The sequence below is a fragment of the Corvus kubaryi genome, unplaced genomic scaffold (assembly GCF_017639235.1).
Source record: "Corvus kubaryi isolate FWS band 111438036 unplaced genomic scaffold, C.kubaryi_AGA036_p1.0 37397, whole genome shotgun sequence".
NCBI lineage: Eukaryota > Metazoa > Chordata > Aves > Passeriformes > Corvidae > Corvus > Corvus kubaryi.
In genome coordinates, this window is record NW_024581136.1 from 3044313 (window position 1) to 3070647 (window position 26335).

The following is a 26335-nucleotide window of genomic DNA, read 5'->3' on the forward strand; positions in this document are numbered from 1 at the left end:
ATTTCTGAAGTTAGGCAAGAATACAAGGAGAGTGATTGTGTCAATACCAAGGTCTGTGCAAGTGAGGCAAACTGCAGTGCTTATGTCTTCTGAAAAAGCCATTGGACACATGGAAATAGTAGGAAAAAAACAATTAGAACAAAGATTCCTGTTGCTTCTAAAAGCACCCCTAACTAATATGAATGTTTCCACTTTAACTTCTGTCCTCATCAAAATGACAAACACCAAAAGTGTTTTTCCTCCAATTTTTGAGGGCTTTTGCTTTTGAAATAGACAAGTAGAATTTCCCAAGAAATATGTTTCTTGGGATTTTATAAATGTAAGTTTTTAAACATGTTTTGCCTTACTGCAGCATTCAGTAATGAAAATATTGATCTTATTAACTGTGCTAATTAGAGCTGAACAAAATACCTCCAGCAACAGCTAGTGAATATGCAATGAAATAACAATTCTGAAATTGCTTTGCCAGTGTTTACAGAAGATGAATATTGTCAGGGATAAGTCTGCTATCTGGAACATTGTGAGAAGAGAGCGTGGTAAATATTTGCACACTCTAAATTTTAAATTCATATTTCGGTATAAAAAATTTCCTTTGTAAAATCAAATAATCTGTATATCTTTTTTTCAACTAATCTGCTTAATAGGAGAAAGAGAATTAAGCAGGTTTTGCGATGCAAGTTCAAATGAGAGTAATCCCCTGTTGTCAAAGCCTGTGAGCGGTGTATTTACAAACTGTCTGGAGAAGAAGGGAAGCCTCAGATAGTTTGGAAATGCAAAGTGTTGATATTTGTGAAGAAATTACTTGCTCACTTCTGACAAGGACTCTTTGTACAACACCTGATACTAAATGTTGAATATGCCCAGGGTTTATTGGAAATAGGCTTTAATATATATTTAAAAAGTGGGTTTAGTACACCGGAAAAGATGAGTCTATAAAATACTTTGTGAAAGGACTGAAGAAGATTCCTTCTGTTAACAGTGTAAGATTCTACTGAACTTTGAAGTAATGTCATATTTTCTTTTGAGTACCAGTCTCCCAATACATTTGTCTTGTAGAAGGTGGCAGAAATGCTAATGCAGGGAGATTCTGGGCTGGTTGCTTTGCGATATGGCCAGCAATGTAAGAGCTGAGGTTTCACTCTGAGCTGTTAAGTATTCTTCTACCCTCTTCTTTTACACCACAGCTCTTATGCTGGTACATGCTCCTGCAATAGAGCAAACAGTTGCCTCTGTTTAATGAGCCTTTTCATTACTAAAGTGCTGCAGCCATTTTAAACAGCATACACAGTACTCATATTAATAATTCATTAGTGTATCAATTACTTATTTTTAGTTCTAATTATTTAGTTAATGTTTCAAAGAGTTTTTCAAATGTAAGTATGTTCCAGGGACTTTCATTGGTACTATGAGTCGCTGAAGTTTTTTTGTTTTGCCTATGTGGAAAAAGAGGGAGTTGTTGAGTTTAGAAACAATCCTAACATATGGGGGCAGAATGAAAGATGTAGAAAATTGATGATACTGTGGTAGCCAAAAGCAAGCAGAGCTAAATCCAAAGTCTGGCATGTGCTCTTTAAAACAAGGCATTTTGCCATGTTTTTGTTGGAGAAGCACTGACTGTTGGGTAACAAGAATGAAACTTCTTAATTAATAACATCAACTCTTGTGAGGTGGGTTTTTTTTTCAGAATAAAGATTAGCTAATCTCTTTATTTTTTTAATTTTTTTTTTTTCTGAGTGTTTACTTCCTTGGCCCATGTTATACTGTGGATTTATGTTCCAGTATCTCGGTTCTTCGTGTACTTTCCAATCCTGGTTCTGCAACTCAGAAATGGAATTCATTCATTACGGTTTCATTTTTGGGCATCAATCCCATGAAGTCTCTGGCATATGGGGATGTTGATGGGATGACTCACATGCATAAAATTAAGCTTGTGTTTAACTAATGGTAGGATCAGAGCTTTAGTCACTAGCAGAAATGTATATTTGATTTCCTCCTGGATTTAGCATAGCATATAGGGCAAGATATATTCCCAGTTGGAGATGGAGAGAAGGTGGTGATCAAGGAACAGGGACAAGTCCCTGCCTCTCATGTGTTTGTTTGAACTGACAATTTTTCTTGGAAAATGAGAGGCTTGAACTTCAGGAAGGTTTTTTTCTTAGTATTAGTGGTTATTCTAAAAAGGAAAGCACAAAAATATCACAGTAAGGTAGAATGGTTGGCTAAGATAGATCAAATGCTTGTGTTTCCTAGGTAGTTGTCTCTCCCTTATGGGATTCCTCTGAATGTTTAGTGCTGATGCAAACAACAAAAGCCACTATGAGACTCAGCTGTAGAGAGCTTCTGCTTTTGGCATTGGAAATAAAAACTGTCCAAATAACTCCCAGTGCTGACCTCTGGATGCTCCAAATTCTGTATACTTGGATTTTTATGTTCATGCATGCTGTTTTCATTAGTATAATGCTCATTATATGAGCATATGTTTGTTATGTGTGTAAAACCCTGACCTATATCTGAATATATACCTTAGTACCATGCCATGCTTATATCAATGTTCAGCTGCTTAATGGCTGTGCTGAATTTCTTCCCTGTTCTCATGCAATGGTCAGGTGTGGCTTTGTGTAAAACACAGTAAATTGCTGCAGTGCTCTTCTGCCATTCTTTAGCAGAATTTTTTGTATGTTTTATATCCTGTGTCCCATGTGGTTGTCTCAGCTGGGTGCTGAGCCTGGATATTAACCAGCACAACTCAGAAACTTCCCAGACTCTGTATTGGCCCCCTCTGATTTTATTTTCTGTAAACTCAGATGAGTTTTCTTCCAACTTCTCTATATTTGTGTATTTTTTATGATACTTCCAAAAGACTACACTGAACTTCTTTAAAGAACAAGCACATCATTTGTCCATGAGGGTTTAGGGCCTGAAAGAAGAAGCAGAGGTGGGTAGCAGAAAAAGCAGCATTTTCCAACCTTCCCTTGGAGAGAGCTTCAGAGAACATCGGATAGCTGCATCAGCTGGGAACTCCTGGCTCGCTGCTGATAGTGAGGTTTAGCTTCCAGAAGCTTTTGCTTCTGTCAGCTCTAACAGAGAGCTTCTGCTGGCTGTCTCCTGTTTAGGAACTGCTGCAGCTCTTGCCTCCAGCTGACAGCTGTGCAGGGGAAGTCATGCACTGCTCCACAGGCTGTGGAAGAGCCCAGCTCCAGCCTGTAGCCAGCACAGAGGTCCTGCTTGTAGCAGCACTTGGCAGAGTGGCTGCAGAGTGGCCCAGAAATTCTGCTTAAAACTGTGCAGTGGTAGTGTCAGTGTGCCAAGAGCACCAGCAGAGGGGACTTGGCACATCAGAGGACTGAACCCAGATGGGACTCCCATGAGAGGGTGCTGCCATCCAGGTCCTGAGCTACAGGGGATATCTGATGCATCTCTCTGACTGAGCAACACAAGTTGAAATGAGGTTCCTGTTTGAGATAAGGAAAAAGATTTTTCGCCATGAAGGTTATCAAACACTGGAACATGTAGCCAGAGGGTGGAGATAGTTAAGTCTCGAGTCTCTTGGCTTGAGAAAGCCGTGCATAAACTGGCCTGGGTAGCAGTGCTTTAAATAGTGGGTTGGACTACAGAGGTCCTTCATAACCTAAGTTATTCTGTTGTACACAATGGGCAAGTGGCACAGAGCCTGTGAATATTGGCTTTGGGATTGGCTCAAATGAAAACCTAAAGAATGATGCCTATGTGTGACTAAAAAGAGCTTCAATTACTGATTTCATTAACTCAAAGTGGTGCTTTATGGTTTCTTCTCCCACAACCTAAAGAGGCTTTTGAATTTCTCAGTTTAACACAGAAAATAAAGGTGACTCTCTAATCACTTTTCATGAAATGATCTTGTCAGGTTTGAAGTGATATTGATTTAAAGTTGTAGAGGGAGGGAAAACATTGCAATCCAACTGATGTGGCAGCCTCAATAGACTCAGAGGGATATGATAATTATCATTGCCATTAAACACTAATTAGTACTGTTAATTAGTTAAACACTAGACTAAGCCTGTCTTGTTCTGCCGTTGTGTTGTTGATTTATTTATTTATTTATTTAGAGGAACAACGGAAGGTAAATTAATCAGGAAAATTTGATTTGGTCCCTCTCTCAAGAAGAGTGGCTCTTGATCCTATTACTGCTTGTCTCTTTGTATTTTATGAAACCCTGGAAGTTATCTTATAGAATAGCTGGAGAAGATCAGGAGTTCAGCTATGCACAACTATCCTCCTGAGGAATATCCTCACTCTGCTACTCCAGCTCTGCTCTATAACACAATAGTGGCTCTGTGCCTGTGCAGACCAGTGGAGAGTTTGCCTTTGACTTCAGTGGCCACAGAAACAGGCCCCAAATGTCACAAATGTACTCGCCTGTCTCAGAAACAAGGGAAGTGACAGATCTAGAATATGATTAAATTCTCTGATTGCTCTGAAGTGATTATTATGGGGATTTTTTCAGTGCACCATGTCAAGAAGCACTCTCAGCAACACAGTCCTCCTGGCTCTTGAAGGGTGAGTTTATAGAAATATTTAATTTCCCCTTATGGAGATTTGTACTTCGAAACAGTAGTTGGCAAGAGAGTGTAGTGAGTGACTCATGGTGCCCTGCTCTGCCAGAATTAGGGGAAACTGAAGTGGGTAATGTTGCTCTGTAACTGTGAGAAAGAAATAGGAGCTGATTTTTTTGCTTTCAGTGCTACAGTTTGGAGTCCAGAATTTTCAGAATCTCAGGCAAAATACAGAGATTCTTGAATTGGTGTGGGAACCACTCCAAGTAATATCAGACTGGCATGAGGATGAAAATGTGGAAAACTTTTCCTGTGAAAACATGCATGCTAGACCAAAGGCAGGTTACCTGAGGGAGGAAGGCCTTTAGTGACATGCGTGAAGTCCATGCTTGAAAGAGTTGTTCAAAACAGACAGGGAAGGTCTGTAATGCCTCTACAAAATAAAGTCCTGTAGCTTTGGCAGTGAGTATCCTTATTCAGTGACTGTCCTTTTCTTCTGAAAAGTGTGTCTTTGCTGGGTAAAGGGTTTGCTGCCTGCTGCCTCTCTGAACCAGGAATATCTCCTGTCTTTTGCAGGTATTCTGTCTCAAATACAGGCCACTGCCATGCAAACACTACTGACCAGAAGTGGAAAAGGCAATGACCGTGTCTGAGATACAGAAGTGGCTGGGTGACTCTAGAAGAGGAAAAAACGTGCACTAATAAGGGGAAAATTGTGTATCTGTGTATAAAGTGTCAAATATGATTTGGTATATAATTTCCAAAGTTTATCTTTTAGGATCTATGTTGAAGTTCTTTTTCCATTTTTAATTACTTACATTTGTTATTGAACTTTTTTTTTTTTTTTCCTCATTTGTTCTCAAAGTAAACACTTTTTATCTAGTCAAAGTTTTCACTGTCTTTTTCCAGGTCACTTGATCCTGAAAAATGCACAGAATCCATCTTCATCATGTTTTTAATTAAATTTTCCATTTATTCAAGTAAGTTTGCTTTTGGCTTTTTTAAAAAATTTGTACGTGTTTTACTGAGTTTCTAGACATGTAGGTACAACTTTCGATTATATCAACTTTTTATTTCACTTAGAAAATCTGTCTTTTTTTTCTACTTTACAATCAGATCTAATAGCAAGTATCTAGCAATACATAATAAAGGTTTGTATAGCACTGAGTAATTAATTAACAGAACAGGTACATGATGAATCATATAGCTGTACCTGGACAACTCTATACAGTAACAAACTCTGAGCATCCTGTTTTTTGGTGGGGTGGAGAGACTCCATGAAATCTATTAAAATTTTATGTATCTCTTTCCCAGAATGCAGGTGGGATCTGATCCAAACACTGGAAAGCTGAACTCTTGAGTACCAGCTTCCACTTCTTGTCCTGGACTCAACCGAAGCTTTTCTGGAGAAGAAATCTCTGAACACCATGCTCACTATTTTCACTGGAATGACAAAACATGCTTTCTTTGAATTTTACAATTGGCACAAAAGCACATGTGACAGCAGTTTCACAACACAGTAAGTAGAAATTAAATATAAAATATGCAGGTTTGCCCCTCTGAGTATGCTTGACCTGCCTGTGACACATCCTGTTCAGGGTGGGCTGTACATCACTGGTACCCTTTTTATGGGTGTGGTGTAAGAGGCAAAACACAATGGAATGTGTGAGTACCTTTTGGGCTGGAACTCTGAAGGAGGATGTGATGAGATGGAGTGTTAGCTTAGTATTGAATGGTCCTCCTTTGATTGCTTTGTGTAATTTTCATTCTAATATTCATAACCCCCCCTCAATTTTGGGGGTGGATGGTGTTAATGTATTTACAGTGTGGTTGGTTTAACAGCATGTCCTGCAACACAATCTGGCTTGCAACAGCAGAAACTGAAACTGGAGAAGGGCATTTCATATCCGGCAGACAAAAGTGGTGATATCCAAGACTTCCTGAGTTCCTGTGCCTTGATTCTGTAACATTTTGTTGATTTGACTGTGAGTTATGACTTGCAAAAGCAAAATAGGTAAGTCTTGTTATGGCAAAATCATTAAGGGATAATTTTCATTCCCACTGAAGCCTTTGACAAATGCCCTCTTGATGCTGGTGGGAACATTAATGATCATTAACATCTAATTTGAAGCATTTAAATTATGAGCAAAGGCCCATCTGGGTATTCTTTAAAGTAAAGTACTTTCAACAATGATCACTCAGTTCCCATTCTGCCCCCACTATCATCAGCTGCAGTAGTAGGAGGGGATTACCTGTCCCCAGGAGCCACGGTCGGGCTCCAGCACCTTTCCCTTGGCCTGGCAGAGCTCGGGGATCTGCAGCCAAGGCAGCCAGAGGTTTCTGTGCTGTCCGATGAGGGCTCTGTGCTACCTCCCATTCACAGCTGGAAGTGAACACTTGGGACAAAAGCAGTTGGGGATTTTTCTTGTGAGGAAAGAACAGGGACTTTTCCAAGAGAGGTGGCTCCTGCAAATGCTGGCTGTTAGAGTCAGAAATCTGGCTACCTGCTTGGGCTTGCTGATGTACTCGTTCCTTGTTTTTAATCCTGTCATATGCAGTGAATCATTAATGGGTTCAGAGGAGAGATGTAACCTCCATAAATAAAAATAGCACTTCTACTCTCATTTTTATATCAGTACATAAAATAGCCTCACCTTTGTTTGTCCTCTCCTCTTTCTCCATATTTTTATTTCTTTCCTGTAATCCAGTTTCCTTATTTATTGTGTCATGCATCCTGCTCAGAGAAAACTTATCAGGCTTACTAAATATGAAAATGATAATATCTTTTAGGATTTATGTAATTTCTTCTGCTGTAATGGATGACCATATGCAAAACAATGAGAAACATAAGGATATTGAAATCACCCCTCTGTAATGAACAAGTAAATCATGAAGCTTGGAGTTTAAAGGACTCCTTCATAAGTTAGGAGATTAGTTCCTAATATAAATTGGCTGGTCCAAAAAAAACCCAAACCAAACCTCAAAAAAGCAATAAATTAAAAGCAGCCTTTACTGGGGGAGACCTTGAAAGATCTTTTACTCATTTTTCAGTTATTTTTTCTGTCTTAAAAGTCCTGTCAGTGCTTCTTGTTCTGATTTTTGGCATATTTGGTAACATCCTAGTCTAAGAAGTTTGCTGCAGCAACACAATTCAGAAATGACTGCGTGGCAGGATTGCTCCAGCAGGAGACTCCATTCAGACCATGGCTAACATACATGTTGACTTAAATGAGCTCAAAAAAAAATGCTCGTGGCTGTTATGGATGGGAATGTGAATAATTTTTTTATGTAATGACCTAGTAAATCCAGTACTTACCAAAAAAATTAAAAAAAAAAGAGAACAGCTGGCCCTCCTGTCCTCTTCCTCCTTTAAACCTCTTCAAAAGTTCTGGATGTAGTCCCTGACTGTAAAAAGAGATTGAAATATTTTTGTTGTCTTTTTATTTAGATAGTAAGAATGAAATCCCTGGCTGAAGGAGTTAACAGCATTGTCCAGATGTAAATGAAAAGTGAAACAAAAATATCAACAGCACCAAAATCAAATAAATTCTTTAATATATTGCCAGTACATTGAATTGAACTGCTAAAAATGTTGTGCTCTGGCTGGCAAGCTGAATGAAATGTGAGACCACATAGAAACTTCTACAGAAAACAGCTCGTTTGAGGATTGTCACTTTGCTCTGAGAGAAATGTCTCCTTGTTTCTTTTTGGCTGTGATAACTAGCCTTAAGTCTCCACAGAGAGCTGTATGATGATGAGCTGTGCCACCTGGGAGCCAAGTGTTTGTGCCCTCTTGATCTCTTGTATGAGAAATGAGACTTCAGTTCTTGAGGAGGAAGAAAAGAGTGAAAAAGGCCAGTCCCTCAGGGAATACTATCAGGGCGTTAGAGCAAACAATGCCTGTATCCTTTCACCGATGACACAAACTGGTTCATCCACATCTAAAAGGATAGGGAAGAGAAAAACAGAGTTTGTGGTCTGTATATCTTCATTGAACAAAACCTGTACTCTGGGCCTTGTGGCTGTTTGAATGATTCAGTCATAATTGTAGAGTCCTTATGAAATTCATTTTAGTTACTCCTTTTACTAAACAAATTGGTTATGGTTTGGGACAGCCTGGGACTCCAAATTTAAGTGTGAGAGAAGAAAGAGGAGTGTGAAGGCGAACATGGATTCTGCATGCCACGGCTGAGCAAGGAAGATGAAGTGTGATTCTCATTTTAAATTGGCTCAGTGATGGCACTTCTGTTTCAGGTGAATGGCAATAAGATTTTCACAGAACTCATTCTTCTGTACAGACTGGCAGACATTTAGTTCTGATCAGAGTTGTGCCTGGGTTGGGATGCTCGGCCACTTGCCCTGTCCATTTCACCCCATGCATACTGCCTTGGCCAAGGCTCTTCCATTCTTCCTGCTCCTGGCCTTGCTGGGCTGACAGCCAGGCAGAAGGAGGAGGTCATCTTTTGTTAGATATTTTTCTCTAGAACATCTGTTAACAATCTACCTTTATTTAAAAGTAAAAGCTGGGTAGCTGTAGCCAATTTAAGACCACATCTCTCTGGAAAAGGCAGCTTTAGGGAAGAAAACTAGATAGACACGTGCCTCTTTGTGAAAAAAAGAGTCTGGTGTGAAAACTGTTTGGAAGAAGTATTTCCACTACTCAGAGACAATCACATTGTAAATAGAAGTAGCAGAAGTAGAAAGGGTGCTGGTTATTTGCCTCAGGACTTACTAAGTGGGTTAGAAGCCTAGGCACAGACTGGCTGTAAGGGGTTTAGTCATGTGAGCTGAATACTGACATTTCTAAAACAAATCACCATCTTTATTATTTAAATTCAGACTATATAAAATCAGAGAAAATAAGAGAAGTTTTGAGATTTTCCTGAGATAACTCCATCTATCTCATTTCTTACAAATACTTCTCAAGTAATTTTCAAGATTTTGATGAGACACTGCAACTTCCTTGGAAATTTATTCCAGCATCTAACTTTTTATAGAGACAAGGATTTTCTCATTTCTTGCAGCAATTCAAACCCATTTTTGCTCATCCTGTCTACCAAATATAAACAGTATCCCCTTTACAATAACTTATGTGTTGAAGAATGTGGTTGTGTCTTCTGGGTTTCTTTTCTGCAGCTTAAACAACCTCAATTCTTTTTTGATAGAACCTGTTTTTTAGGACCATTAGTTATTTTATTTTGTCCCTCTGGGAACAACTTTTGCTGGTCCATCTGAATTGCCAAAGCCTGACCCACTACTCCCAGCTATGAATTACAAATGTCCCATTCTAAAGCTTTTTTTCATACATCTTAAATATGTCGAACATCAAATCATCTGTAGGAGCCACTTGTTTTTTAATAGAATGATTTGTCTTTACATGGTTCTCATTCTGGTGTTCAACAGTTGGAGAACTTGTTTACTTCATATGTGTGAACTGTCATCAATAACTGTCATTAATTATTACTCAACATATTTAGTGATGTCTTGTGAATGCTTTTGGAAATATACTTTTAAACTTTAGGTTTTGATATTGGTGACCTCTGTAACATGATGTGCAATTAAAATGAAAGCTTATTAACCAAGTTTCTCACCTTTTTATTTTCACTTAACACTATTCTGTGATGATGCAGGCAATGCAGCCATTCCCTAGATCTTTTCTATACCATGTTTTACTTTTTTGTACTTCTTTTAGGCCTTGCTGAGTCCTTTTGTATCCAAAGAAATCACTCCTGTTTTTGTCAGTCTCATATTTGAAGCATTCTCTTGGATTATTTCCATTTTTCTTCTTGAGCCCCTTAGTCTGTCCATGAACTTTAAAACTAGGCTTACCACCACTCTGAAGGTGTCTCCACATGGAGCCAAAGCACAGATTAGTACTAGAATGCATCTTGTGTCTGGCAATGGGATGAAGAATGTTTCATGTTTATCCTCGTAGGTTATGACACGTACTAAAATTCTGGTGTTAGCTGCAAACACGGTCTTCATGCTTCAAATAGGGTTTTTGTTGTTATTTTAAGTTATTTATATTTAATTCTCTCCTGTCTCGTTTCCGGCCTTCTCCCTTAAAATGAATAGGTGATCATGATGAGTTTCTAAATTTTTAAATAGTCCTAGAGAAGTGTGTTTTTTAATTATTAAAAACACGACATTTTTTCTTGACTTCTGGAACAACAATTGCACAGGACGTGTTACCCAGGCAGTACTCTGTACGCTGAAACACAAGGCCAGACCATAGCTGGAGCTGAACAGCTCTGCCTGTGTCGATGGTAAAGGGGCTGGTCACTGCTGTGAACCTAAACTTCCCTTTGAAATGCTGCAGATTAAGATAGGAATACTCAAGGGGAGATGGCTGTGACTGAGGTAGAGTTGCACATGATTCCCCACTGTGCAGCATCCTGTTCCATCTGAAATTTTTGAATTTAAATTTATGGGTGTTTTTCTTTCCACTTGCAGGGCAGACATTCTGTTTCCTAAACATATCCACTTCCTACAAAACAGGCAGTTCATTTTGCTTCCATGGCTGAACTTGTACTCAGGCAGCTTTTGATGGATGTGTTGTTTATAGTTCTCCTATGGTGTACAGCTTCACCAGAAGTTTGATTGTCTCCTGTGTTTTGTTGTGTTCATTACAGGGGTATGCATACACAGCTTTCTTGAAGCTTCTCTTTGGTAAGAGAATTACAGGGAGGGAGCAGCCAACTCATTTCCTCTTCAAGATGTGCTGAAACAAACAAAAAAAAAACCCGTTGGGCTGCTCCTCTTCTTTTTCCTGTTCAAAGTGGATGACAGTTGAGGCAGGTGCACGTCAAGCAACGTGCTGAGTTCCTTAAATATCACAGTGCAGATTTCCCCTCATTTTAGGGTTTGTGTCACATGTCGTGAGCTGGATGGTGATTTTTATTACGTGCTCAGACATGTATTGCTGACTTCCTCTGATATCCTCTGACAGCTCTATGACTATAAGCTTCACTGGTCCCCTTACTCAGACACATGCACTCACCTGTCATTGGGGCACAGCTTACCAGTATTGCAAATTTTGATTTATTAAAGTTCATGTTGCCACAGAAACACTTTTATTTTCAAAATTATTTTTATTTTCTTTGGGACAGCTGACTTTTCTGTATTTTTCATCATGTCTCTTATTTCATTTTAAAATTAATTTCATGGCTAGGTGCAGTACCCTACTGCGCACAATTATTGCACCAATATAAAATCTAACCATCACAAAATAATTTCCAAAATCTAGGCAGTTGTTGGAACCAGTGCAAGAAAATCAACAGAAAAGTCCTCTTGTTTTTGCCTTAAACTGAGTCACCTGACATTTAAAATATTGTCTTTAATATTTCTTTCTACCTCATTAGAGAGTTAAATAATCCATGAGATAGTATGTATTAAAAATCTATTCAAAACATTACAATATTGCTTTTCAAAAAGCCTCACAAATCTACCTTGTACATTGAGCCTGTACCTCATATGTTGGTTAACAGCCAAATGGAGCTATGTCTTACGGTCTAATTAAAGGCAAAAATCAGGACAACCACAGTTGTCTTTTGTAAATTAAAAGTCTTCTTTTATGTGCTGCAGAGGTGTCAGCACTATTATAAGGACTAATCAGGCATTTTACAATGTCCTGGTACCAGGGAGGAGGTGGTATTGTGTGTAGTTTAAAGATTATTAAGTTTCTTTAGCACACTGGGGTTAGATTTTTAAGGATGCCTTCAGTGCTTACCTGCTGCTATGAGGGGAAGTACTTTATTGTCTTGTAAGAAGGAACTGGGCTTTTTGGAGAATTAAATGCTTGTGTATAATGGCAAGCTTCCACTTCTAAAAGTCACTAAAAAGAACAAGCAAATTGTTGTAAATATAGTGGGCTTCATGTGTTTGTGTGCACTCATAAATCCCAGCCAGAGTATGTATCTATAAATCCAAACTCACCTGCTGATTGTTTGTGGTATTTCACATCCGTTTCCTCTGTAAAATATATATTTCTATCACTCATCTTCTGTCCCCCAGCAAACACCCAGATAATTCTTCTTTGCTTTCCTTAACAAACATGATTAGCAGAAAGCCTGGGCCAATGGTGTGTGCCTTTTCAAAATAAAATTAGATTATCCCTTTCATGCATAGATGTTTTATTTAACATCCTATGATTTACAAACCAGACTCATGCTTAAATTGGGCAGTAGGAAAGATGGGGACCAACTTGTTTTCATACTTTATTTTTTAATGCTTACATTCTTGTCACTCAGAACTTGGTTATAATCATAATCTTGCTTGTTGCTTCCATTTTGCCCCCCCCATATTCTACCTGATTTTATGTGCATTCACATCTTGAGTGTGAAATTCCTTTTTTCTTGTCAATGCTTTATATGCCTAGCTAGAAAAAGAAAAAAAACAAACCCAAGACAAATATGCATACATTCATTTTGTCTTAATGATAGGAAAAAATTGTGACAAAAATTATATTTGATGTGGTCCCTACTGTGCTTGTAAACAAGTGAGCATCGTCCTTTGTGAACAAAATTTGTAGTTATATCATAGATTTAACTGAAGCTTCTAGTATTTATGAGTAGATCTTTAGATGAGGCATTCTGAAGACATTAATCAAAGTCAGCTCCAAAGAGTAATTTTAAAAATTTCATTTAGTATATGAACTTCTTGCAAAAATATATCTTCTGATTAACTGTCTAAACTGAAATGAAAAGTTCTGTCTGCCTAGTGTGAGAGCAATCAGTATTTAACAGACTAACAACTGTTTCAAAAGAATTCAACACCCAAATGTAATGGGCACTTTTGAAACTAAATTTTCCACGTGGTGTTTAGGGATTTAACCATGCAGTGCACATTAGTGTTAATGGGAAATTGTCCGGACAAATCTCTGCACATTACACTGCAAATGCACTCCTTAGTGTTTAAAGCTGGCCTGTTAACACCCATTATGGAGCCGAATTCAGGAAAGGAGAGGAAGAAATATGGTACCTGAACATCCATCATGCAGCAGTACAGTCCTCCATTCAGCCCCTCTCCTCCCCACTCCCCCAGTTTTGGGGGGGGGGGGGTATTTTATTTTATATTCTTTTGTTTTTTGGGTTTTTTTTTACAGAAATTCTACAAGAAGACTGTATGGGGATATTCTTCCCTATGGAAAGGCATTTTCCCAGATTGAAAAATAACTGTTTTTCCTAGGGGCCCAGTTGAAGTTGGCATGGAACCAGTGGAGGGGTTATAAATACAGCAATAGGCTTTTCTGGTTTTATTTTCCTATTTAATTTCTTTTCTTTTTAACTAGCCTTCATGTCAATCCCAGCCATTCTTATGCTGATTCTGGACCCGATTCAGCTCCAGCAGAACTTAGAGATGAGTGAGGGTAATGTGATGGACAAAGCCTCGCATAAATTTGACAATAGCATTTTTTAATCATACAATGCTGGTTTGGTAAAATTGGACTTGTGTTGAGAACACCTAAGTTTAGATAAAACTTTTGCTACCCACTGCTCAAATTTTCAGTCATTAATCTTCCTAGATAGCATATCTAGGTTCAAGGTCTGGTTTCTCCATATTTATTTATAGGTAATGGAAGAATTCCAATGAGAAATTTTGGAATTTGGTCATCTCAACATAGTTGTTGTCATCCTGACAATAAAGACAGTGAATCTGGAATGTGGGCAAATGACTGAGAGCAGGAAGCTGAAGCTGCTCTGTCACACCTATACTGGATGTCCCAGCCATCAAGTTATGTGGAGAAAAGGACTTTATAACACCTGTGAAAAACAGGAAATGTCTTTGCTTTGTTCCAGGTTACTGCTAACATTTTGAAATACCAAATTTACTCATTGTAGGAAAACCCCTTACAATGAGAATGTGGAGAGCCAAGAACTGGGTAGGGAAAATGAAGAATAAGTGTGTGAGATACGACAGAGATTTTTTCAGAAAAGCATAGTTACTGAAGAGCTGCATTTCCATCTGGGATTTGCAATTTTGTTCAAGGTCTTGTGCTTTACTTTGTTTTGGTATTCTGAATCTTGCCTCTTTAGGAAAAATTGAAATGAGGTAGAGTAGAATATTTTTGCTGTGGGGTGACTCAGCAGAAAAGCATAATTGCAGCTGTTTCTTCTTTTTTGGTCATTGAAATGAATGAAATGTATAAATACAACCCAAATCCACTTTGGTAATATCTCTCCCTTGGAGCATTATGGACCTTGGAACACGATGTCTGATGGCTCCTATCACTTTTCTGAGAATTTGTGCAAGGAAACTGAACTCGGGTTAAACCCCTGTTCTTTGAGGAGCTGACACAGGTTTTTGTATCTTCAATGATAATACAGTTGTGTGATAAAAATGCCTTCTTATTTTTCCAGTTCACAATGTGCATTTTATTTTTACTGGTGCAGAATGTGTGCTCTAGAGTAAATACTGCCTTGTAGTTTTCAACAACTGAAATCTCTCAAAATTGGCAGACAGATTAATAACACATGCTCAAGGTGCCCATTAGTTATGTCTACAATTAGTGGAAAAGTGCCACAGCTCATTCTAAGGAGTTATTAGGGGCATTTCTGTTGGAATGCAATCAATTCTTTGCTCCATATGGTTAGCCAAAGCCAGCAGAGCTAACTTAAAAAGTCCTTTTACGGATCCTTTAGAGACAAGTTAAACTAGCTTTGAAAGACTTACCACAAAAACACTGTTGATCCACTAATGTGATTGAGGCTCTGGCACAGCGTATTTAACTCTTCCTCTTTACAATACTTTTTCAGGGGAATATGAAAATGATGTATATGAGTTTCCCTTAACTTGCTGAAGTGGCTTATGACAATTTTTTTTCTTTTCTCCTCCCTTCTCTGTGATGTATGCAATGACAAACCATTCCTGATGAACAATTATTTAATGCTGTTCTCTGTATCTGTTCTTATTACTCACTAGAGTACCACTCTTCCAGAACTATGATTCCTCTCTGCCTTCACTTCCTTTCAGGTTTTGTAATTTCCTTGATTTGTCCCTTGCTGGTCTCCTGTTCCAGCTCTGGCACACAGTGCTGCCCTCTATGCTGCTTAGCCAGGGATCTGCTCGCCTGCCGCCCAGCCAGCCTGTGTTCAGTGCAGGCACCTGTTGGGATATCTTTCCAGAGAGCTCCTTACAGCCCCATCACTGACAGCAGTGGCTCAGTGTCACATGTTATGCGGTCTCTTTGCTTTACTTGTCACCCATCAGCTTAGCTCTGCTCCTCTCACCTGTCAGGCCTCATTGTAGGATCCTTGTGGCCACCAACCCCACTTTGACATTGGATGCTTTGCTTTTCTAATTCCTTCTCCAAATCCTGCTTCACCTAACTTCCTGATGTCTTCTGCAAGAACTTTGTCATGTTTTCCTGCCTAAGCTGGGATCCTTCACTCTGCTTCTCTGGAGTGCTGCTGTCTCCAAGGACCCTTGGCTGAGGGATTGGCTCCTGACTGGGATCTCATGTGTGACTGCAGTGAGACTCAGGGGGTGCTGAGCTACTAAATGGGGAGAGTGGGATTCAAGACCCCAGAGGCTTTTATTCCTTCAGTAGGACAGCTGTGTGATGCCCTATTGCCAAGGAAGGATTCCTTTATTAGAAAAGTGCCTTATGAAGTGATAGGTATAAGCCTTGGCACTCCCAGGTCTCTTGCTTTCTTCTCAAGAGCTGCGTATCCCACCATTGAGCCACTGTCACCAGGACTGCAGTGAGCTGCAGGAAGCAGAAGGCCTGAACACCTGAAGCTGGAAGCAGGGTGACAACGACACAGCTCAGGCTGTTCTCAGTGCCCAGAATATATTTAAAGCTGCTAAGGTGGTATAAACACTGAAGTAATGAGGCAGCCACAACCACTCTGATCTCTGATTAAGAGAACCCAAACCTCTAAGCAGGGAGGCTTGTTGAAGTAAGATAAGCATGGTAGTTAGTCACTGCTTATTCCACATGATCTTGATATATCAGCTCTTTGTCTTAACCACATACAGCTTGTGGGAGAAGTACTTTTCCATCTGTGCTCTGTTATTGTCAATTTTAAAAGTGAGTTTGAATCCTCTTAAACTGTTATGGCAGTTTCAGCCTCATCCTGTCTTAAAGATCCCATAGATTTTGGTAGCTGCTTTGTTCGATCCTTCTATTGAACACTCAGAAATCTGCCAGTACACCACAGAGTAGGTGTACTCAGAGTGGAATACTCTGCATTTACCCCAGTGCAGGGGAATGGGTCTGTGGTGTGTCTGTCTGTGCTCCAGCAGAGTGGCAGTGCTCTGATTAAACAGATGGATAATTGAAATAACTGCTCTGGGAAATTCTTACCCCTGCCCCATATAGGCATTTGGTTTATTTAAATAATACATATTTCACATTTCAGTGGTAGAAAAAAGACCTTTGAAAGCACTGTATTTTGTCCAAATTTGTGTTCTTATCTGCTGGTAGGTTCCAACTGTCCATGCAATAGCACAATTTCTTATTACCTTACAGCTCTGAATTATGGGGTTTTTTTCACTATTAATTTGACAGCCCGTTGGAATACTATTTGAAAATATCCAGACATTTTTAATAAAATATTTTTGGTCATAAATGCTATAGGGAAATTTGGCACAATATATCCTACTTTCAGAAGACAAATTTGCATTTTTACAGGAGCAGCTACAATGAGAGAATAATTTAGGTGCAGCAGAAATTTGGGTGAAATCCAATTGCTACAGTGAAGGTACTATTAGTAATGTGCTTAAATCAATACCATTTATCTTTAACTTTCTAAGAACAACTAATTTACAGACCCTGAGAAGAAACAGTAGTAATTGGCAGCAGTGTGAATTCTCTTTTTGTCTGTCGTTTTTTGAGCTCCAGTGAGAATACTGCACATTAATTTCTTGGTTACTGAGAGACTAATAGATCTCTCTGTATTGTTAGCTTTTAAATTTGTCACATAACACTTCTTTATCTCTCCCTCTTCCGCAAGCCCTTCAATATAACATCCCAGGTGTTCTCCTTCACTGTGTTTCACCCTTTTCTGCTGAAGTTGTCACTCAGCCTGCCCAGCACTTTGGCAGACCCATACTGTGGAAGGAACAGTTCCCTAATCACGGGTCGGGTAAGGTTTTGGTAGGGAGGATGACTTGGAAATCAAGATTTGGGAAGTGATTTCAGGGATCAAGAAAGGGTGAGTAAAAACTATGGCACTGCTGCCTTTACCACCCACTCTCACTGGAGCCTTTTGTAGAACTTCCTAAACGGCTTTCTGCTGAGGGAAAGAAGAAATGTTGTGTTTCACTCTCAACAGCATATGCGTTTTTGTTCCTCAAAATATAATGTCAAAACCTCATCTTATCATAATATGCCTGCACTATTAGGAATTGTGATTGTATCTTGATAAAAATGTTACCCCCTTTCAACGGCACCTAGTAAAAATTGCCATTTTGGTCCATTCTAATGCCATTTACTTCACTGGGGATACTTGGTTCTTGTGATGGCATAATGCCCCAGTAACATTCTTTATGGATTTCCAAGCCATAGAACTAATGGAATTCTATGAAACTCAAAATCTGTCCCCTATTTTCAGATATACTGACCAGGCAGACTCCTAGGAAGAGCATTTCTATTTGTACATCATTTATCTACTCTTTTCTGTACCATTTGTGTTTACCTGTAGACTGCAAAGTCATTTTTACCTATTGCAGTTATTCCAGTAGCACCAACAGCCTCTGACTGATCTTGTCTGTGGTTATTCCATCCCCGAATGCAAGAATTGGTGGCCCAAAGCATAACAATATAAACTGACAAGACAGAAAATGGGACAGCGTAAAGCTACCCAGCTCAGAGGCATGCAGCAGGTCAGTGGTGTAGCTGAGAGAGAACTGCAGTTATCTCACTGCCTCTGAGGCTCTGTACTTTGGGAACCTCATTCTCTTCTCACTTCAACAAATGTTCACTCTGCACATAAGTCGTGTAGGGATCTCCAGTCTTCCTCTGAGCTCTTGCCAAACCCAACAGTGGGAAAGCATGGTGAAGTGAATTTAATGAATGTCATTCATTTCAGCAGTGAAACACAAATTTAATATTTTGCTTAGCCTAAAATTTATATGGAAGGAATGAAAGTCATGAGCAGAGCTGGCCAGAATCTTCCAGGTTTTGGGTTTTTTTACAGACAGAAAAATACTTATATTACTAAGACAAAACATTCTGCCCTATGTAGTGCTGTTATTTAAGTTGTGCTAGAATCTGTAATATATGAGGCTTATTTTCTCCCTTCAAGGCAAATGGAAATCTTAGAAAAACAACCTCTTATCCCCCCTGAACTCACCAGCCAGAAACTTTTCCTGTATGGCTGTTGAGTGGGAGTGCACAGTATCCATCACTGCATATCCATGCCTCCTATTCTATCACACTGCCCTTCACAGACCTCTTTTCAATTTTAAATGAATAAAAAGTGCGTTGAATCATCTGACTTTTGTAGATGATGTTCCTTGTTTAGCTTGTAGCAGAAGAACTCAGCCCGAGTGATGTTGGCAGACATGCCACAAGAGCAGCAAACTCAGGAATTGAGCAGGGAGCAGATAGTAGAGTACTGAAGAGTTGTCTGGGTAGCTACTCTGTTCTTCAATCACCTGTTGTGCCGGGACAATATTTGCAGTTTGTATTAGGTGATGATTCAACAACATACGAACTTGGAGAGCAGTGATTCCCCTTAGCAGACCATATACCTCACTCTGATAGGATTCAGGAAGTTCTCCTCATCTTTGACATCCAGAATAATATTTACTATGTTGTTCAAAGCAAGTGCCTTTCCTTTATGGAAGAGTGGCCACTGGGGATGAGTTGTTTATGCTGCAGTGAAGCTGCTGAAACTGCAGTTTAGGGAAGATGCCCCTGAGCAGATTGGCTAGACTTTTGCCACAGTCTTTATGGAAACCTCCAAGAAGCAAGAATTCAGAGGATTATAGGTGCAATTAGTCTTTTTGTAAGTGCTATAAACAGAGAACTATGTGTAAGGATGTGGATGCTGAAAGCTGGATTGCAGAGAAATTTTCCAGCTTTCTGCCAGCATCCGTGTGAAAGTCTTGCTTTCACACGCACACTAGCTGGGAACAGTGAGGGGTTTTTGTAAAACAATACTTTTATCTTGCAGATGCAATTTGTTATGTAGTTTGTTATGTTACTGACTGGAGAAATATTTTGAAATGGGTGTTGTAAGGTTTAACCAATTATTCTAAGAAGTGGATGGTCAAAGGATCAATAACCTTATGCCATTCAAGTGAACCAGGTTATATAAACGAGTTTAGAAATTAATAAAAAGCCCCTTCCTCTTGACTGGAGTCTATGCCACTTTTCTCGCCATCCCCAGTAAGACAGCAACACAAGGAGTATCTGGGGAGAGCTTCAGTCATGGCCAAGCTGCAAAGCTGGTGATGAGAAGAAACCTCTAACTGTCTGTGTGGGATAGATCAGCTCCCACAGTGCCATGAAACATTCAATGCCAAAGTTGGACATAAGAGGTTCACATTCACAGCCATATCACAGTATGTTCCAAAAGCTTTGTTGGCATCCTGCCTTTCAGTCAAAATCCCCATGCATTACCATGCAATCAGTGTTTTCTCCTTCTGGAAAGCCAGCACCCTTTCAAGGCAACAGCTGGTGCAGTTACTGAGAAACTGACTGAGCCTTATCTTTAAGGGGTAATGAAATGATGACATCTCTCCATTTCCTATTTTGTATATAGAACTTTCCATGATCTTGGATCATGCAAACCCCTGGGGATTTGGAAGATTGTGAAGTACCTCATTGTAAGCATTTTGTTTTCTTGCAAACGCAGGGAGGGATATGAGAAAAATATCTGTTGTAGATTTTTTGCAAATGTAGGAGGACTCCTGATGTAATCTTCAAAATATTCTCATTCCCATGTAGTCACCAGAAACATTCTGGCCGTGCTTTTTCTTCCTTGATGCTTACTATTGCTTATTCTTTCCATCTTGATGCCTTTTGCTCTTTACTTCTCTTGTTTAGCTGCTAATTTTGCCTTGTTACATGACAGGATTTTGTGGTATTTCCTCCTCTCTGACATGTCACATCTTCTTAAGTCACAAATGCTCCGTTGCCACCATTGCCCACAGACAGAGCTGGTGGTATCACATGGTTTGTGTTAGTGTGTGAAGGGCTGCATCAGAACTTGTAAAGGATTCACTCCTGGAAAACTTCACTCTTAACAAATATAGTTTGGAAAGGAATAAGATGCCTGACAGACTGAGACTGATATTGCACAGTCTTACTTCTTTAGGAGTCATGCTGAAGGGTAACGCTGTCTCTTAAGCTTTTGACCTCCACAGATCAAAGTTGGTTTAATTTTGGTTTATTTTCCAGGCCCTTCTAAAAAACCTGGTTCAGTCAGCATTGTCCTTAAACACAACAGGGTTCCAGATAACACACTGGGCACTTTGTGTGCATAGCCCCTCAGTCCTGATGTCTCTTCCCAATTGTCTCATCCCACCATGCAGCTGTTTGACACTTGCACTGCTTTAGAGTTCAGTAGAAAACAGCAGTTGAAGAAGGTGAGCTGATCCAATTTCAGAGAGAAAAGCTGGTCTGTTCTGACGGTAAAGATGTGTTTTCTGCAATTAATATTTGCAGACCTCTTTTGTGGAGGAAATAGGAATTGATTTGGAAGAATCCCTGGCATTGTAAAGCTATCAAAGCGAAATTGCTTATTTCAATTTGCCATTCATTTTGAAAGCCTTTAAGCCAATTAGAATTATTTTACTTCAGCACAGTCGTTGCTTCCACATTATAGACACGTAATCTTGTTTCAGTAACTCATTAGTGGTTCATATATATTTTCATATATAGTTTTATATAAACAGTCATTTTCTCCAAATGATTTAATATTCATGAAAAGTATCAGAAGCTACAAACATTGATTACATCTGTAGAATAAACAAAGATAAAAGAGTACTTGAAATACCCTATCTGTGTCCTTCAAATTTCATGAAAAGGACCATCTCTGAGATGACATGTTGTCTTTCCATCCACACAAGACTCCTGATGTTGCCAGCCGGTTGCAGTGAACTTCCACCAAACAGAACAGCTCTCCTCTAGGAAATGAATGAAATTAAACCAGTAAGTCAATGCACACAAGTCATTGAGTCATGATGTGTTGTAACAGCCTTGTCATCTTCTTCTCTTCAGTGTGCAGCTCAAAAATGCATTTCTTTTTCTTTACTAATGCTGTATTTCTCTGACCTTAGCTTAATGAACAATATTTTTTCCTCCTTTTTTCCTCGTCTTTTCTTGCCATGCTAAAGATGGATTTATAAGGCTCATTGCACTGGAAATGAGGTGTGAAAGCTTCTGCCTTTTGTATTCAGTCCAGACTTAACTTTAAGCAAAAATATTTTCATTTTCAGGTGGGAGGGTTGGTATAATCATCTTTGCATTTGGCTCTTGTGGACCCCATCCAATTTGCCACACCTGAGGAAAAATGTAATGGGAGAGTGAATCTTATGATGGAATTGCTTTTCAGGGATAAATTCAAAACTATATTCTCCCTTAACTTTGTGTGCTAGTGGTTATTAATTTCTGATTTGTAATTTGGTTTGTGAGCTGATGATGGAGAGAAGTTCCCCTCTCACTTCCGTGATCAGAGTTAGTTCTTGCAAGCAGATGATGTGATTTGATACCTTTTGTTGTGGTTACTGCTGGTTTTGTCATTGCTGTTCATTCTCTGAGTGAACAAAGCAATGTAGCCTTGATCTCAGATTCAGTTGATATATTTAGTGCAGGCAGAGAATGCTCCAATAATGTCCAGAGACCAAATAAACCTGTAGGTAGTAAACCCTGCCTCTCTTTCCAAGATTTGAAGTAGACCTTTATAGCTCCAGATGCTGTCTTTTGCTCAGTCTCAGACAGCTGCCCGTGGATGCTCTCCAGAACGGTATATCTCTAGTTACAAAGCCTAGATCCCATGAAAGAGCTGTCTAATATACCAGAAACCAGCCCAACAGGTCTCTGTTTCAGAAACCTGCAGACTGGTTTTGAGCAAGTTACATCTTTGAACTGGGAGAACATTTTAAGTTTATGTCCTCATGACATCAAAAACCCTACAAGTTTTCAGATTTTTGTGCAATGTCTGCATTTATAAAATACTTTTAACTGTGGCTGATTAAATCATCTGTCTTAATTAAAAGCAGATTTTAAACATATGAATGTGCGATTGTAACAAAATTGCTGCTTTTCAAAAGTTTAATTAAAAATACTTCTGGAAAAAACCAAACCCATGAAGAAGTGAGGTGATGTCTGTGTGCCACTCCCTCCTTGTTCACTTTCTCCACAGCAATGACTGTGGATACTTATTTGGAAGAATATAGGGCTGAATTGTGAATCCAGCTAATTCAGGAGCCTCCTCATCTCTCAGCCCCTGTTCTCTTCTTCTCTTTTCCTCTTCCATCTTTTACTGTTCTCAGTGTCTTTCTTTTTCAGTGTTAACTTGTACTCTCAGAACCTAATGGAATAAGCTGCTGGCTGCAACAGCTTGTGTTAAGCAGCAAAGATGGTGTGGGAACAATTAATGAGAACTAGCTTGGAAGTAGCTTTCCCAGTTTTGTGATGGCTGTCATTGGGGCAGTTGATTGGAGGCTCATTCCAGTTTTTTGCAGTCTGTTCTGCAGCCACTCAGCAAGTGAAATTGAGATGGCATCACTTATAATAATGCACAATAACCAAAACCTGAGAAAACATTGCTTTCTATTCACAATATTGCTAAAATTCTAGCATGGGAATTCGTCTCACTCCCCTCTTCTCTCTGCTGTCATTTAAATTTTGTTGTTTTGTGCTGTTCTTCACCAAAAAGTAAAATCACACTAACTAATCTGATCTGCTCTAAAAAGGTGGAAAGTGATTAGGGATGGAGATTTATTCTCAGTCTCTATTAAATTTCCTATGCTGTTTACTCGAATTTCCCTCTCTCTCTTTGTTTTCTAACAAGTTTTTCTTTCTCTTTCCCTGCTCTGGGTGAGGGCAAGGGAGAGGAGGGACTTGCTGCACACGAGCTGCTGGTGGAACCCTGTGGAGCGGGTTGCTGCCAGGGGCAGGAAATGGAACACATGCCTTCCACCCAGGCACATTTCTGCCTCTAATCAGAGCTGCAGTCATGCAGGGAGAAGTGGCACTGACAAAATGTCAAGAAATCAATCCTCACATGCACATGGGTTCCAACTGGAGCTATGGATGTATTTCTGACAGAGAGGAAATGGCCACAGCCAAAACTGTGTTGTACATCGTGATTACAGCTGTAAGGAACATTTGATTTAACCCAAAGAGTGGAGAGCCTTTAGATTGTGAGTAACTGATCCAAGCTTCCTAATGGAAAGTTTAAATGAACTTAATTAGCAGCTTCAGCTTGTTGTGTTTCTTGCCGTGCTGTACTATTGCCCTGAGGAATACCTGTTCTGCAGAGCTCTGGCTCAAAGGCTGCTAAGTCTTAAATAAATCAACTGTATTAATTTATGAGCTTTCACATTATTACTTTATAACTAAATATACATACATATATATTTTGGCCAAGGCTGAAGTAATAATTTCTCCCTCTCTTTAACTTGCATCCCGGGGCTTAGCAATAGAGTGCACTGTTCATACATTCTAGTGCAAAGGGAAAAGCAGAGATGCCCTTGAAGCTGTCTTTGGTATGCAGTGCATGCAGCCCTGGTGCTTCCCTGCTGCAGCACTGGAGCCTTTTTCCTTTGCACAGAACATAAAGAACCCTATTTCCTGGATCCCACAGTTTATATATTTTACATAGAAGATGAAAGCCTTGGAATTTGTCCTAGATTGGCTCTCTGAAATGAAAAGTACTGGGAATTTGTTTCTATCCTTTCAGGGCCATAAAAATCCTAGGTTAAGAATTTCATAGCAAAAGTACCACAATGTCATAGTTCTGTGGGCCCTTGATGTAAAGTATAATAAAGAGCACAAAACCAGTTAAAAAACAATTAAGGAGTTTCTTCATGTAAAACTGTCATTGTCTTTAGCTTTGATAATGATTTAACATCTAACTGCTATTAGAAAAATACTAATATTTCCATCACATAAAAACAAGTTACAAGAGAGTTTTCTGAGGCAGAAAATATGTTCTAAAAATATAACTTTGAAGTTTAGGATTAAATAATGATGGAAGATATGATGAGTTATGAAGTCTCTCCCATACAGAGATGGAAGAGAATGATTAATTCTAGTAAACACGAATTATATGAACTGGATTATTTATCTATCTGTTTATGTGGAAGTTGAAGTGAATATTACTGAGAATGCTTCTGGTTTTCTTTAATGTATTTAAAATAGTGATATGTAAAATGAAGCATGTCCTCTTAATTAACTTGTGAGCCTCACTGCTACAAGATATTGTTCAAGGCAGAACATAGTAATAGTTTGTAGAAGGCCAAATAATTTTTTCAGTGAACAGAGATGTGATAGGTGAGGCCAAGGGCTGGAGATCTGCCTGTGACAAAGCACATGCTGATTATGATTGAATTTGTTGCTTGACAGACTATTTTCCAATTGTTACCTGTATCACCCTGGTTAAACTGTGCTGCTGCTGTCAGGGTGAGGAGCCCCATGTCACTGGGTCCTAAGGAAGTTTCACGAATAGCCTTTTTTCCTGGGGTGTGTAATGTGTGTGTATGTCAGGCGAAAACAGCTACTTGTGCTGAGATTTCAGAACAATTTTGGAGGTTTCTAACATTGTCAAATACAACTTCTGGAATTTTCTTTCAGAAAAAGAGCTTTTTTTCTACTAATTTTTAAGACTTTAGATATCACCATTTAGCATTTTTTTTTATTTGATACTTATAATCCTAATAGTTGCAAGCAAATATGGGTGTGAATTCAAGTACAAAATGTTACATTTCTCTACTGACTAAGCACAATCTTAATTAACTCTACACAAGCATGGAAATTCTGGGTGAAATTTGAGGGTCCTCTGCAGTGCATCCTAGTGCTTCAGGCATAATGGAAGGCTGCTTGATAGAAGACATCCTATCCATGGGCTCTAGTAGTTGGAGATCAATTTAATAGCTAATTACTTCCAGCACAAGCAAAGGCTAACTCTGAACCTCATGTAGTTTGTTGATTATATCAATGTGGTAGTCACTGAGAATGCAGCACATAGCACATATTATTACCTTTTTTCATGACAATTAACTGTCTGCCTCTTAATAACTCTGCTTTGCATTACCGTGGAGAGCGAACTCCCTGTTGAGGAAGCAGGGGCACTGAAACAGCCATGCAGTGGTATGTTCTGACCTGTTGAAACATTCCATGTACAGTATACACAATTGTATTGACCTGCTGATGATAAAAGCAGTGTATTAAAGGGCATTGCTACAGTACTTTCAGTTCTGCCTACCTCCTCAGTCCCCAGAGTGGCTCCATGAACTGCTGAATTGGTGGCCTGGAGGAGAATCCTGACTTGGTGATGGAGGATCTATTTCAGATGCATAACCTTCAACACCAACCTACCTGTTACATCTTTTAGTTTAATGCTGTGAAGGTTTTCGTGCCTGGCACTTGAAAATATGTGTTACCTAATATGTTTCTTTTAATACATAGTCAAGCCACATACCTGATATCTGATGGCTTGGTGTCTGCCTATTAGTTTTGGAATAAGTTCTTTTTATTACTTGTTTTCCTTCCTCTATCTCCAGGCAGAATAAATCTAAATTCAAATTTTAAAGTGGAGTGGGGGAGGGCAGACAAGAAAAAAGAGGCTAGCAGTCAGCTCAGCATGCCAAGGTTCATCCCAAAGCAATTTTTACAGCTGCATTTT

General features: G+C 39.2%; 1 long non-coding RNA gene across 1 annotated transcript; it reads left to right on the forward strand.

Annotated features, from left to right (window-relative positions):
- Positions 1-5473: 5473 nt before the first annotated feature.
- On the forward strand, positions 5474-6944 carry LOC121671162. Its single transcript, XR_006018407.1, has 3 exons — positions 5474-5512; positions 5847-6051; positions 6375-6944. It is a non-coding gene; the product is annotated as an uncharacterized LOC121671162 (long non-coding RNA).
- The last annotated feature ends 19391 nt before the right edge of the window (positions 6945-26335 follow it).